The sequence below is a fragment of the Juglans regia genome, chromosome 1, assembly GCF_001411555.2.
Source record: "Juglans regia cultivar Chandler chromosome 1, Walnut 2.0, whole genome shotgun sequence".
NCBI classification, from domain to species: Eukaryota; Viridiplantae; Streptophyta; class Magnoliopsida; order Fagales; family Juglandaceae; genus Juglans; species Juglans regia.
This window is the reverse complement of record NC_049901.1, coordinates 10111855-10121717: the sequence shown is the minus strand read 5'-3', so window position 1 is coordinate 10121717 and position 9863 is coordinate 10111855.

Genomic DNA, 9863 nt, shown 5'->3' with positions numbered 1-9863 from the left:
CATTCCTTGAAGTTTGTTGAACTTATAACCTCATATTCCGTAAATTTTACGGAATCTAAGACCTTAATTATTCTAAGTGATTTAAAGCTATTTCCCTCCTCAATTTGCGACTTCAGGATATCACCTAGACCTTGCCATTCCCTTCAAGCCTTGATAATACAAAAACAAGCCCAATCGCTAAGAGTTCAGGCCTACTACACTAAATATTCATACCTATCAAGCTGAAATTTAGGCCGACATCGCTAGATCCAAGTCTTAACTCCCCAAATTTCAAGCCTATAATACTAAGATTGAAGCCTAAAATTATGGTATTGTACCTAAGTGACTTATGGTTTTACCAGAGTTAAATTGCTCAGATACCACCTGTAGCGCCCTTGATCCACACTTGTGATTTGGTGGAAGTCGTGACACCGGGATGATGACCACACAGATCACACACCCTATCGCCATGTGCCAGTGTGTGCAACATAAATAACGCAATGGAACAATAAAAGGATAGTCAAGCTAAGTACCAAAAAAATTAAAACAGTACAACCCAAAAAGTAATAATCCTCCAAGCAGTTATACAGTCATCCGGCTAAAATATATATAAATATATAAATAAAGCGATAATATGTCCCATGAAAAATATGGGAGAAAATAGCAAGCTCTAGCAATCACTCCTTTGAAGGAGCAGGTCCCTCCGACTCAAATTTTCCCTCTCCATCAAAGTCTATGGTGTAGGAATACCACAGTAAGATTTTGCAATCTTAGGAAGAAATCAACATGCAACAACCAAGAGTTTGAAACATGCTTTTATACAACCAACAAAGTAAGACAACCATACAAACAAGAGACCACAATATCATTTCTTCCACCCCTTTCCAAAATAACACATTTAAACAGAAAACTCACGTCAAAAACCCCATTGGCCCACAACACAACTATTTATTAAGTATGCACCATGGTCGGGATATGGACCATGGTCGGGATATGGAAAGTTGCTGGAAAAGCTTTCAACGGAAACTGGTTGGGCACAAAACATGCTCTGTTTTCATGTTTAAAAACAGAGATATTTGGTTTTCTTTGAGCAGGTGACTGGATGACGGTGGTTCACGGTGGTGGAAAAATGGGTTAAGGTGGTGGTGCACCGGGGTTGCAGTGCTGCGGGACTAAACATAGGCTATGAACGTGGGTTGTGGGGAGTTCTTGGGGGTGCAGCTTTGTGGGAGATTACGACGTGGACAACTCGACAGTAGGGTTACTTTCGGTGGGGTGGTTTGGAGGTGATAGTGGACGGTGGTGGTGAAGCATCCAGTTTGAAGCTAGCTTCCACCGGCGTGGCAATGGAAGAAAACACGGATGACATACATGGGAGTTGGCCGTGTTCTGTTTTCCATGTGGGGAAACAGAGGCTCACAGTGGATTTCTGGGCAGCCATGGGAAAATTCTATTCATCTGCCATGGATTGAAAAATCTCATGCAAGAGAAGATCTGTAAAATATATTGGCACTCACTAGGAATCAGAGAAGATCGACATGACCGATGTGCTTGAACCGCTCAATAGCCTTCCATTTCCACTACTGACACACTCCACACCTCAGAAAAGAAATGCATTTAAAAATCAAATGAATATTGAAATTTTGTTTGGAGCCAGTATTCGGTGCCAAGGTGAAAAGTAGCTAATGAAAATTAGCGCTAGACTCTAGTTCCCGCCAACTTTTAAAACTAAAATATGCCGCATTTATTCTTCTTTTTAATATATATATTTCAAACCCTTATCTATAAAATATGAAAAAGTTATAAAAAAAAAAAAGAAATACTCTAATCATAAAGAGATTATATAAGAATAATTTTATAAATTGATGTGATTCGATATAATTCGTTAGATGGTAAAGTATATCTGACGGACCACATAAAACCAGGTCAGTTTTTGAAATTATTTTTGTGTAATCTCTTTGTATTTGATGGACCACAAAAAGTATATTTGATCAACACCAATAAAAAATGCTCATGATAAAAACTTTGCAAAATATGACAAAATGATTGAAAAAAATACATGAAATAGAATAATGATTTTTTTAATTTTTTTTTATTTCTTTTGAACTTTTTATTGGGTCTAGGTAGGAAAAAAGATATCGGTAAACGGGTGAACCAGACCAAACCGATGGATTCAGTCCGGTTCAAAATCGGTTCGGCCCGGTATTGGTTTCATTTTTTTCAAAACCGGTTGAAACGGTTCGATTTCTCTTTTTCATTTTCTAACACCGGACCAGTTCATATATATATATATATTAATTTATCATATTATATAAAATATCTTTTATATGATTTTTTATATTATACATAAATTTTATATATAATTTATATAAAATAATTTTATATTATATACTAAATTTTAATTAATATAACATCAAATTTTAAAATCCTAGTATTCATAAATAATAATAATCTAATAACATCAAATTAATATAATATTTAGTATAACATAAAATTAATCTTATAAATCTTAATATAACATTTGATATAATTTTTTAATCTTAAAGTTGAACATTTGATAATATGTTATTAAGATAAACTAAATATATATATATATATATATATATATATATTAAGGATAAATAAATTTTATAGCATAATAAATTATAATATATATTCTTTTTGATAAATACATTTCTATACATTTGATCATGTACATTCATATAAAAAGTATATATATGTAACCATCATATTCCACAAACGTATATGTAGCCTAGCGTATTATCACTAACATATATAATCTTATATATAAATAAGTTAGACACTAACATATTATCACTAGCATATTATTACTAACATACATAATCAAATACTATATCACTATATGATATTATTATTATTATTATTATTATTATTATTATATATACACTAAAACTAATACTCTTAGTAATCCACTAAATATAAATAACTATATAAATCTCTGTAGTATTAGTAGTTATACTAATACTATATCACTATATAATCCACTATATATCACTATATCACTATAGTATAGTTATACTAACTATATAATCCACTAATACTATACTAAAACTAGAAAAATTGAACTGTGTGGGACTAAAATGAGTAAAATCGAAAGTACTGATTTAGGGGTGTAAACGGTGTGGTATCGGTTTTTCAAATATAAAGTAGGTATTAGCTCTATAGAATCAATTTATATAGTAATAATATAATAATATATATATATATATATATATATATATAGCTAGTCCAAAATTATTAACCTCTGGCTTCAGGAAAGGTATTTTATCATAAACCTTTGGAAGAAACGATACTATTGGTATGTTTATTCTATGGAGACTAAAATACTTACTTCCAGTATCAAAAATCAAAGGTGAGGCCAATGCCATAAACATGATTGGTAAGACCACTTTGGATGTCTTAGAGTTAGAGCATTCCCATTGGGTTTCCCATAACTTATTTTTTCTTATAATTTGAGGAACAATTTAGGGAATACTCTCAAAATCTCCCTCCATCCAAATCCCTATTTTAGGAAAAAGATTTAGGAGCCATTGTTCATTCCCTAAATCACTTTTATCAATATTTTATTCATTTCAATTAAATTAATTCTTCTTCTAATCATCTACACTTTTTCTCATACTCATATTTGTTATAATTTTAAATAATAGTTTTAAAAAAAATTTAAATAACTATGAAAATATAAAATAATAATAATTTTAAAAATATTCAAAATAATTTAAATTTTTATTTAAAATATTCACTAGAGTAATAGTTCAAAACATAAGAAAAAATATTGAGTAGTTAAATTTGTAAATGGAAGTGGGAGAAAAAAGTAATAAATAAAGAATAGAGAAATATTATTTTAATAGAATAGGGAATAAATAGGGAATGAGATGTAGAAAATTTTTTAAAGATGAGTAAAATTTAGGAAAAAACTTTAGGAAATGTCTTTTTAACTAAATTATAGGAAATTTTATGGGAAACCCCATGTGAATGCTCTAATTAGGCCCTAGAGATTTTAAATCTCTCAAAATCTAAGACATGCTAATGGCAGCTGGTGTTCGAAGATCAAAGGGTCTAAATTCTCCTGATCTACTACCAACAACACAGCGTGAACCAGTAAGGTATATTAATATTGAAGGACAGCCAGCGCCAGCTGCTCAATCATGGTTTAAGAAATGGTGGTCATACTTTTGTTTGTGCGGATGGTTTAAGCATTTTTAGCGTCATCGATCAGATTTGATTGTCGAGGCAAGTGGCACATTAATGTTGGTGGCCACTGTAATTGCAACCGTTACTTTCCAAATTGGGATCAACCCTCCAGGTGGTGTTTGGCAACAAGGTTGTGAAGGTCATAAAAAATTTCAGAATTGTATGGGCAAGGCAATTTTCTCTGATATCAACCCTGATGAATACCAAAACTTTTTGTCTGTCAACACCACCTCTCTTGTTGCAGCTCTGAGCGTCGTACTTGTGGTCACCATTGGAATTCCTAAGAGAAGCAAACTTTTTATATGGCTTTTGACACTACTAGCGAGCCATGCTTATTGTAGTCACGTTCATGCTATCTACCTATTTTTTGGCTGTGGATTTGGTGACCCCGGATACTGTTAAAGGAAAACTCATGATCGCCTGGGTTCTCTTAACATTATTGGGAATTTATTTGGTACTGCTTGTGATTGCTGTTGTGGTTCTCATATATTGCCTGTTAGTAATTTGGATGGTGGAGTTGTTACTCAAGTGCATACGCTGCATGACAATGAGTCCAACAAATTAATGATTATATATGCGGTTAATGTTTATGATCAGAAAAATTGTATGAAAGTTGAAATCATCATCTTGAGTTGATTTGACGTTGGATGCAAATCTTTGTTGTCTATGTGAATCATTTGGTTTCAAGCAAGATGGATAGGGTTTTTAATTAATAATGAATTATTCTGAGCACAAGATTATTCAGCTTATAATTAATTTATTTGATGAATATATATATATATATATATATAAGTCCATGCAGGTTGTATTTAGTTTTATTTAAATTCATAAAATGATTAATGGAGTACTACAGATCACTTCAAGAAAAAACTATACATCATCCCTTTTCTAATTATGCTCTCGTCATCCCATGATGCGTCATTAGATGATACGTTAACAACTAAATTATAATAAATAATTTTCAATCATCTAATGTCACATTATGGAAAGATCAGAGGATGATCATGAGGATCATGATGTGTAGCATTTCTCTCACTTTATCACTTGCTATTTGCAGCCCATGCAAAAATGATCAAAATAAAGTTCAAAATTTATAATAAAGTTCGATATTTTATGTAATAAGACTACAATATTCTTTTACACTGTACTCCATGATTTTATGAAAAAAAACTTATGGCGAAGCAAATCAAAATTCCTTTGATCAACATCTGACTGAACAAGAAAAAGTACTTGAGAAACTATTATTCTGAATTGCCAAAATTTTTTTGACAAGATATCAAGATCCATATGAAGTAAATATGTTCTTAAGATAAATACTATTCCCACCGAATTTGTATATTGAATTTTTTTTACTGAATTTTTTTTATTTTATTTTTTGATAAATATTTATAGTGATTTAAAAAATGTTTAAAGAAAAAAATGAAAAAAAAAATATTTACGCTGTTCAGAACCATTGAATACCGAACTTTTGGTGGGAGTAGCACTGCTCTGTTCTTAAGGGAAAAGCTTGGGGCTGATGGATGCCAAAATAATTTTCACACAAACTAATAAGAAACAGCCGCGTAGGTACTCAAGAAAAATTAGAGATGAATCTGCATGCACAGAACAAATGCTCTCCCTGTCCTTCTTTCTTCCCAAAACTACTGCGGCAAACACCTCACAGTTTCTCATCCTCCAACCCCTAAGAGGTTATTGATTTTAAAGGCCCTAAGGTGTAGGCCAGTTCCTTTAATTTGATTGCCCCATGAGTAAAATCAATTTCGAATTATGACTCTCAACATGGGGCAATAACATCAAACAAGTGCTTTTCGAAACATTTTATTCTCAACAAAATCCATAATATAGTAACAGAGTGAACAAGTAGAATGATTTAGTTAGCGACTCATATAGTTAAGAAAATATGGAATTTATGATGCATTTTTTTTTATCAAGATCGATTGTGAACAGTACGGTCGAATGTGTCCACTGTGGTACTTGGGCCATCACCACTAACATGTACTAACTACATTTCTCTTTGCCCAATACCACAAATAAAATAGCTTCAATATCAAGATAAACGGATATTGACAGCCACAGTATACAAGCCATTCAGAAGCTAAACCAGAACATATTAGTATACAAACAGACACAACACCAATGCGGAGCAAAAAAACACAAACCAAACTGCACAAGTGCCAATCGACAAAAGAAACAACAAACCATCAACTAAACAAACTATCATTCCTCTCGTTTCAAATTAGTAAGAGAATTTTTACAAGCTCCCAACATCTGATGAATCATTTCAAAGCACCGTACAAACCCAAATCCAGACCCTAACCTTAACAATTAAGATAATCCTTAACTGAGAGAGTGAAGATACTAGGGGTGTTCATCCGGATCCGGATACGGATATCCGGCCATAACCGGATCTGGATCTAATAGCAAGTTGCCTTCATGAATGCACCAGCTTCTTCATTGCAAGTGTTTTTCTTTCTAATCACCATATTCCAACAAGTATGGGAAGAGCTGAATTTGGTTCACCGCTTTTAATTCAAGTGCTTCAACACAACTGTAAAGAATGCAATATATTTCTGCAAAAACATAATATTCAAGGCCCAAGTTACAAGGCATTCAATTAATAAAAGATAGCATCTCTTCTTTTTCCTTTGCATCTCTAAATAAAATAACCAACTATGTATATATTATGTACATATATAGAACACGTAGAAATTCTTTGACAATTAATACAAGGGTCTCACCTGAAATTGGAGCTACCTTTTACATGATTTAGAAGACTAACGAGTCCATTTTAGAAAGTCTCTACGTACGCTAGCTCTTTAGTCTGGTATAAAGTTAGCTTCCAAAATCACAGTACCCAATGTGAGAAAAATCCAACATTTGGCAATTTGATCCTGCCAAACAAACTACGCACCAAAAAGAACAAATTATATAGGTGAAAAACCATATGCACTTATGATTTTTTATATGAGAAGTACATAATTTTCGCTTATTGGAACTGGTAAATACCAAATCCGCTGCACTCACTCAAGGTGATTTCCTTTATGATATCTTGCATTCAGCAACTTCATTGACCAAACAGAAAAAATTTTCAGAATAATGATGAAACAAGTTATTTATTCTTACTCATATAGATGTTGAAAGATACATAAAAAGCAACAATGTCAGAACAAGAATAAATGAAAATCTGCAGGTCAGTTAGGTACTAATAATATTATTAAAATGCTACGTATGTACTGATAACTTACCTTGCTATAGCAATTTCATCGTACATTGATGACCAAGAACTTCCAATGTGCATGTTGGTGGCAAAAGCAACGTACATCGCCAGACAAAAGCTACAAAATATCCTCAACCAAAAAATATACTACCTACCCCACACAAGTAACTGATGTACAAAAGATGAGGTTCTGGAGATATGGGAGACATTTTGTTGTTATATTATTTTAACTTTCATCTCCTTATCAAAATTAACAAAAAATTGTTACCCTCAAATTTAGTAACTGACTATGCACGTCCCTGAGTCTCTTTATGAGACTCTCCCTGGGTCTGCCTCTCTAACTCATATCTCTCCATAAACTTGTTGTATTTGTCTTGTTTCTCCATTAATAACATGACATTCGCTCGTAAGTCATCATGTAAAGCCTTATAATGTGCAGCTTCTTTCTCACTTCTTTTTGCACGTTCAGTTAATTCTACTATTCGGGCATTAGTTGATTGTCTAGATGATTCGGGAATAACCATCTCGCCGAGACCCCGTACATACCCTGGCCTGTGGCCCAAAACTTCCTTAAATATTGTTGCTACAACCTCCTTAGTTTGCTTCTCAGGCTCCAGCTCTGCCATCTTTGCTGCCATCTCATTCTATCAACCATTGGAAAACATCACACATGTTAATTGCTCGTAATATGTACTTATCACTAAAAATATAGACATCAGTTTATCTCGAACATCATGGGATTTTACTTAATAATTAACACTCACATATTTCTCTTCTGTCATGGGAGTCACAAATTTGTCATTCTTCTTTGACCACTTGACTTCTTTAAAGAAATCAACCAAATTCTCCTCATTCCCAGACTGCAAATAAAATAAATTATACACTAACTTAGATTGAATATATGAACACCATTATGGAGTACAAATTAAAAGAGTACAAGTAGCTAGCATTCACAATGGAACTCAAATCTGCAAGATAAAACTCTCATTCAAGCTATCAAATTAATTGTTGGGATTAGACTTACAAAGTACAAACAATAACGATTGTTGAGTGTTTTTTCTGTTTTTTCATAACTAAATGTGCAAGTAATTATATTAGTCATTGATATATAGAGAACACAAAGGAAATACACAACTTTGAAGAAGCCTAACATATCACGCATCACAAAGAAATAATAATGTTACATATAGTCGGTGTGCATCTTGCAACCAAAATGGAGACTTACCCTCATCTCCATTAGCCGCACAAATGACCTTCGTCTAGCCGTGTGATTGTTTTGTTGCTTCTCCCTATTACTTTTATTTCATTCAATGTCACATAGGACATGATATACATCCATTGAATATATAAGAGGATTATATGACTAAAAACATAAGTGGATACAGTTGACTATTTTAACAAAAACTAACCGTTCTAACTAACATTTAATACATGTGACTATTTTACCAAAAAAATTCCACCAACTTACCTTAAAATCATCGCTTGAATATCGAGCACATAACTTTACCCAAGTGGCTGGTGTCACCGACGGTGGCACATTCGCAAGTGCTTCTTCATTGCTCTCATATTACTTGTAGGTTCTATGTAAATCATAGCGAATATGATTAAACCGCTTGCGTAGTGTCTTCGTAACCGTATCACGATGGTTCTTCTTGGTCCAGTCGAGGATGAAGTCAGCCTACAGAAAAACATCAAGAGTATTAATTATAATCTCCCAGCCCCGAGTTTTACATTACCAATGTTAGGCTTTCATCTATTCTATTTGAACATGTATTGCATTCTCCTACTTTTACCTGAATGCGTGTAATTAATTCTTCCTTCTCATTAGTTGGTACATTGTGCCAGCTAGCATGACACAAGTCCATATGGTGCTTGACCAACCAGGTAACCCTTGTAGTAAACAAGGTAGCGTTTTCACAACAAGGTGCAGTTTCACCGTCCTTTATCCTCAAGGGTATCTTTCCATACTTTCGCACATTTTCAAACTTTGTGCTCTTTGTAGCTCCTCGCCCACGCTTCTGGCGAAGTGGTACTAGGTTGTTTCTAAGAGTGAAAATGTCATCATAGTTCAATAATTAAACTAATCAACATGTTAAACATATAATGTAAAACAATATCCAAAATGTAAAACAATATAAATATAAATTAGATTAATACCAGATGGGTTTGTGCTTAGTGACGAATCAACTGTTGGCATGTCATTCGGTTTTGTGCTTAGGACGACATTAGGTGGATCGGTTAAGTCATATGAGCTTGAGGATGAGTCATCTCTAAGATCCATCGCAGCAATGGGTACTTTATTCCAAACTTCATCATTGCTCTAAGATCTCCCCCAACCATAGCTCACGCCGCTTGATCGACCTCTACCTCTTCTAGTTATCGACATTGATGAAGCACGCTATATAAACAAACTTCTACGCGGTGTGCTTGCCAAAAAAACTGAACAACCAATATT